Here is a 7163-nt window from a genome sequence, read left to right as displayed (position 1 = left end):
AGCCAGTATGTAAACCTACACCTGGAGGTTGTCAAGGAGGCATAGAAGTTGGAGTAGACCATTTTTTTTATGCAGAATATAATTTCATAAGTGAGTGAATATTTATCTCTCAGACATGATTCAATGTGAGCTTGAGCCTAGAGTTCTACATAGGCTCAAGTAGGATACATGCCCTCAAGCGAGGATAAAGACATTCTCACTCAACACACAAAGTTAATTGCTACATCTGGGTGTTCCCAAGGGCAAGACAGTCCATCATGCTGTATTACTGCTGCTGAAGTAGATGACAGTGTTGGTTGGAAGGGAGAGATTAGCTTGGTTTGTGATCTGGACACCTACCAGCAGAACGCTGACTAAGTGAAAGAGCAAGAAGTAGATGTGGCTGATGGAAATACCTTGAGAAGTTTCCTTCCCCTGAAAGACATTCAGTTGTCATTTCATGGCTATTCAAGTTCTCAGAAAGCATCCTGTGAGAATACATCTGCTCTTCCCATTTAGCTATGCTCCAGATCAAGGCATCTGTCCAGGTGCTGCACCAACTCTTTATCACCTTCCACCACTGTTCTTTTAGAGGACACTGGAAGGCCAGGGGATCCTGGCAGGCACAGTCACTCTCAGGCAGCAGAACAACTGTGCCAGGCTTTTCAACTATCGGTGTCCTAGAAAAGAGACTTAGGGACAGAATGCCTACCTGCAATTTTGAACTCTGGTTTGCACAACTTAGCTGTGAAGTTCTTTTTGGGACAATTAGAGAAACGTATATATAATTTGAGAATTAGATGAGAAAAGTACTTATTTAAAAGGCAGATATCAACTGTAAAAAACGGGAAGAATATACACCAAGATATTAAAAATGACAATCCCTGTATGGTGGGAATATAATGTTTTACTTTTGTCTTTCCTTGTCTTCTGTGCTTTTAATTTTCTATAGTTCTTGGATTTTCTTTGGTTGAAATAATGATTATTTAAAATAACAAACGTCTTAAAATGTAAAAGATTGCATCTAATCTGTCACTATAAACTCACAGGAATTGATATTTAAAGATGATCAACATTTCAGGATATTGTTGAATAAGATTGATTTGTTATCTTTATGAGCCCTGCAAATAAGTTCATTTCCAAGCTTAGTGAATTGATAATTTGTGAATAAATGAAGCCAGGACCTGGACTGTTCTTTGTAACTAGTCTGGAGATTGCTCAAGTGTCAAGACATCAAAATGCCTTGAATTCTGGAGCAAAAATAAACCTAGATATATTCAGTAACCAGATATTTTTTCCTGTCCTGTATCTCCTTTCAAGTCTTTAGAGTGAAGAAATTAAAGTTCAGATTGCTGCTATAGCAGACTTGTGTAAGTAATTATAAATTAATTGAGGAAAAAGATAAAATACATGAAAATGGAATCAATAGGTAAAATTCCAAGTATGTGGACAAATAAGTTTTAAGGGTATTCTCAGAAGGCAATCACTGTGGGACAGAAAAGATAGGAGAAAGTATCATGGGGAATAGCAAATTTAGTTAGGTCTTGAAGGACAGCCACACATTGAATTTGTTCATTACACAATTATTTATTAAACAAAGAATAGGGCCAGATGCAGTGGCTCATGCTTGTAATCCCAGCACTTTGGGAGGCCAAGGTGGGTGAATCACTTGAAGTCAGGCATTCGAGACCAGCCTGGCTAATATGAGGGAGCCCTGTCTCTACTAAAAATACAAAAATTAGCCAGGCATGGTGGCATGCACCTGTAATCCCAGCTACTAGGGAGGCTGAGGCAGGAGAATAGCTTGAACGCGGGAGGCGGAGGTTGCAGTGAGCTGTGATTGCACAACTGCACTCTAGCAAGTGCAATGGAATGAGAGTCCATCTCAAACAAACAAAACGAAACAAAAAACAAATAATAAGTGACAGGTGTTTTTGTAGGTAGAAGGAGTAGGGTAATAAACAAAACAGATAAATGCAGACACAAAAGACCTTCCATCAGGAGGCTTGAGTCTATATTTGTCTATAGTGTTCACTTTCTTTTACAGGAATATCTTGGGAAGTTTGCATTCCAATATAGGCATTTTCCTTGCTTGCTTAGTTTAGTTTAGTTTTCAGGTTTCACATGGTGATTAAAAGGCATAGGCATTGACATGCTTATCTATCACTTACTAAATTTCATTACCCTGGACAAAATTACATAACCTCAGAGTACCTGCACATCATCAATGGTAATTACACATATCATTGCATGGTCATAAGGATTGAATTAAATTAAATGAATTTAGTTAAATGATTGAATTGCATTGGTAGAAAATAATTTTTAAATTAATGGTAGTTATTCTTGGACATAAATGATACAACAAAGGTAATTTAAAATAAGACAATAAGAAACTTTAAGTATAGATTAAGGTTTACCTTCCACTCTCCTTCTGTTGATTATATTCTTTTACTATGGTTATGGCCAAGAGTCACCCTTTATTTCACATGGGCCTTATCCCATCCAATTATTTGAACTAACAGTATTGGCTTTTTTGTTTGTTTTTATCTCATAGGTTTTCTGCACAGAAAATGAAGCTTTCTTGCTTCTGGTGTAACTTAGTGTAAATTCTATGATGAATCCACATGAGCTTTATGGAGCAGGACTCAGATATAACACCATTATACTGACCTACAGTGCCAATAACTAGATCCATACCTGGGAGCTCATTTAACAGAGCTCTGCATTGGAAAGGAGAGAAAATAATCTTTCTAGGTTTGGGGAGAAATCTTTTTAAGTTATTCAATTTATAACTTGTACATACATGGTAGATACCCAGGAAGTATTATAGATGGAAAAAGGAAAGAGGAACCTCTAGGGGACAAACGCTAGATGCAGCTGACTGAGAATCAGCACCTGGTCCTGCCAGGGTCCTTTTCCATGTTACTTCTTCAGAGATCAGGAGGAGCTGTGTGATCTGTACACGGGTGAGTAAATCTTGTTTCTGGCTGGATGGGGAGACTCTCAGCTTCCTGCAACAAAGAACTATGAATATTCACTCAGAGAAACCAGACATTTGGCTTGATAGTGTTTGAGGGCTCCCAGACCCCAGCCAGAGACCTCACTGAGTCTGAGTGATAAAAATGGAGAAGCCCTTGGGAGTTTCCTTCTTGATTTTCTCCTGGCAGCTGTGCGGTGAGTTACTGGGCTCTGGAAATATCATAAAAAAGAGCAGACTGTAGTATCTTCTTTACAAGTCTGGAAGTTATAGAAGGGTGATTAGGGTCTCAGTGCTCACCTGTGGGGGCTGTGAAACGAGAGTATATTTTCCAAATGAACTTCCGTGAATGAATGTCATCTGTCTGTGGTTCTCTGTTTAAACAGGGGTGAATAGACTGCGTACACTGGAGCAGAGTCCTTCCTTCCTGAGTATCCAGGAGGGAATGCATGCCATTCTTTTTTTGGTTTTTGAGACAGAGTCTCGCTCTGTCGCCCAGGCTGGAGTGCAGTGGCCCAATCTCTGCTCACTGCAAGCTCCGCCTCCCGGGTTCACGCCATTCTCCTGCCTCAGCCTCCAGAGTAGCTGGGACTACAGGCGCCCGCCATCTCACCCGGCTAATTTTTTGTATTTTTAGTAGAGGCGGGGTTTCACCGTGTTAGCCAGGATGGTCTCGATCTCTTGACCTCGTGATCTGCCCGTCTCGGCCTCCCAAAGTGCTGGGATTACAGGCGTGAGCCACCGCGCCCGGCTATACATGCCATTCTTAATTGTACTTATCTGGTGGGAACACTCTTCAATTTCCACTGGTTCCTGCAGGATCCAGGGAGAGGATTTGTGTCTTTGACCTTAATTCAATCAAACTAGAAGGAGCAGGGAGACAAATACTTTAAAGAACTGCTTGGAAAAGAGAAGTTTTATAATGTTTGGAATCTCCCACACTCTCATCCTGGAGATTCAGCCACCTACTTCTGTCCTTTGTGGCAGTGTCCCCCCAGCACCTGCAGCCTGTGCCACAACCTGCAGCCGGCATGCTTGACACAGGCCTGGCCTTGCAGGTGGGAGTGAAGGTTTTTTTTTTTAAATATATAGAAGGAACTTTCTTTATGACCTCTGTCTTCAAAACAGAAGTGAAGGATAATGCATCTTTCTTATGTCATGAATCTGAATTTATACTAAATTAAATTTCCTTTTGTTATTATTGAAATTTCACTCCTCAATGCAGATTGTACAGATTCTGAGACTGTTTGCCTGCAGATTCCTTCCACTGCTTTACTCTTTAAGAGGGCAGACCCCTTTGTGGAGCAGGCTCTGAGTCCATGAAGCAAGTTTTCTCCAGGCTGTACCCTCATCAGGAACATTTTACCCATTTGATCATATCTTCATGATATTTTTGGTATCTATGTAGCATCTATACCATTATTTACTTAATTTAATATTAAATTGACATTTATGTTAAATAGACTTTAAAAATAACTGTGTAAAATTGTCTTCATTTTACCAAATACCATCTGTGAAACCATGTATATTATATAAATAATATATTTAAAGTGCTGGTTATATTTTTCCCAGTGCAAATTAAAATAGTGTCATATATGTAACAATTGAAAAGGTTGTCTGTACACTGCCTGATAGGACCTCTTGTATGAATCACACTAAGAAATACTGCTCCAGCCCATACCCCTCATTTTCTAAATGAAAGAATTTGGATCCACAAGTATGGCATCATTTACTCAAGCATGACTTACAGTAAAATGAAAGCTAGAAGTAGAGGCTAGGCTTTATGATCCCTTGTCAGTTGCTTCTTCCATCAAGGATGCAAAGCAGTATCTAGAGTTTGAAGAAAATAGTTGTGTGTTTTACATTTAAATTAAATTAAAATTTTTATTTAATTGTGTATGTTCAACCTAGATAAATTAGAAGATACAAATATCTATCAAAATAGAGCATTCTCATAACTTCATCACCTGGAAGTAACAAGTATTACTATTTTTCAAATTATCTTGTACACATATGCAACTACATTTCTCCATGAATGGGGCTGATAATGTCCCCAGTATTTATTTAACGTGCTCGCTTCTCTCAACATTATATTATAGATATTTCCATGCCAGGGATCATATGTTGAGGATATAATTTTAAATGCCTGTCTAGTCTTCATTATATAGATTATTTTTAAAAAATGAATCACCTTTTGATACTATTTCTAAGTATACAGTATTATAGACAATGTTTTTATTAACATCATTAAAGTTGCAGCTTTAACAGAATGGAGTTGGGTGAATAAGGGAAAACACATAACACTGCATATCTAATTTCCAGGAAGAAATTTTTCACCAAATTGTGATTTCAACCACAGCATGTAATGCTTTCTGTTTTCCACACTTTCTTTACCTGTTTGAACATGATTACTTTCAAGAAGTTTCCACTTTGCCAGGTAAAATTGTTAAATGTTTTAACTCATTTACTCTATGAAGTTATATATTTGTTATTAAAAAAAAACAGAATTAGAAAACATACAGAATAAGAGTGTTTCACACAACGTAAGTATCTTTTCATACAATAACATATGTTAAAGAAAAACTTTGAAAAACACTATCACGATCTCATTTATCTTCTAATGTTCTCTTTTCTTTCAAGGCTATCTATTCTCCATATCGTTCCTACTGTAAGTGTGGACCAGCACTATCTGAACTTGTGCAGAATCTCAGGCTGACTGAATTTGAATCTGCATTTTAACAGAACAACCACGTGATTCTATCCTTAAAAGTTGGAGAAGCACCCATTTGATGGGGTGCCAGAATGATTTTTTATAATATAAAGTAAAAGCTGTCTCTACTAGCCCAAAAATGCTTCAATGGTTTTCTATTGCTTCTAGAATAAAATGCAAATTTCAGGCTGTGATACACAAAGATCTGTATCATGGGAACCTCCTTTTCAATCTCCCCTTTTAACTCTCCCAGCTCTCTGTGTACCAATAACACTATTCTCCTTTCAGTGTTCTGAACTTGCCACGTTCTTTTCCACCATTTAGTCGAATTCATCCATTTGAAATGCTGTTCCTCCAAATATGGGCAAGCCCAATTCATTTTCACACTTCAGGTCTCAGCTCAAGTACACTACTATAGATAAAGGCTTCTGACTTCTGTTGATCTTCCTGACTAATGCAGCCATCCATAGCTCTCCCCATAGCTCTATCATAAAACCCTAATTATTTCCCTTATGGTAATAATTATAACATCTAGTTATAATGTTGATTTATGTGCCAATGTGTTCATTGCCTAAACTTCCAATTAGGATACAACTTCTATGAGGTCAGGGATATTGTTTGTTTAATGACACCTTTAACTTTAGTGCCTACCTTTAGCGACTGACCCGTGGTAGTCAGTGAAAAATTATCTTCTGCATGTGGCTGGGCATGGTGGCTCATGTTTGTAATTCCAGTGCTTTGGGAGGCTGAGGTGGAAGGATCAGTTGAGGCCAGGAGTTAAGGACCAGCCTGGGCAATGTAGTGAGACCCTCATCTCTACAAAAAACACAAATAAAATATTAGATGAGTGTGGTGGCACATACCTGCAGTCCTAGCTACTCAAGAGGTTGAGACAGAAGGATTTCTTGAGCCCAAGAGTTGGAGGCTGCAGTGAGCTATCATGGTGCCACTGCACTTCAGCTCTGGGTGACAAAGTAAGACCTCAACTCTTAAAAAATAAAATAGGGGGCAGAGCAAGATGGCTGAATAGGAACAGCTCCAGTCTCCAACTCCTGGCGCGAGCGACACAGAAGACCGGTGATTTCTGCATTTTCAACTGAGGTACTGGGGTTATCTCACCGGGGAGTGCCGGACAATCGGTGCTGGTCAGCTGCTGCAGCCCGACCAGCGAGAGCTGAAGCAGGGCGAGACATTGCCTCACCTGGGAAGCGCAAGGGGAAGGGAATCCCTTTTCCTAGCCAGGTGAACTGAGACACACAACACCTGGAAAATCGGGTAATTCCCACCCCAATACTGCACTTTAAGCAAACGGGCACACCAGGAGATTACACCCACACCTGGCCGGGAGGGTCCCATGGCCACGGAGCCTCCCTCATTGCTAGCACAGCAGTCTGCAATCTAACCGCAAGGCAGCAGCGAGACTGGGGAGGGGTGCCCGCCATTGCGGAGGCTTAAGTAGGTAAACAAAGCCGCTGGGAAGCTCAAACTGGGTGGAGC

Source organism: Rhinopithecus bieti, unplaced genomic scaffold (genome assembly GCF_001698545.2).
Source record: "Rhinopithecus bieti isolate Rb0 unplaced genomic scaffold, ASM169854v2 scaffold_34943, whole genome shotgun sequence".
Classification (NCBI taxonomy): domain Eukaryota; kingdom Metazoa; phylum Chordata; class Mammalia; order Primates; family Cercopithecidae; genus Rhinopithecus; species Rhinopithecus bieti.
Note: the sequence above shows the minus strand (reverse complement) of the source record.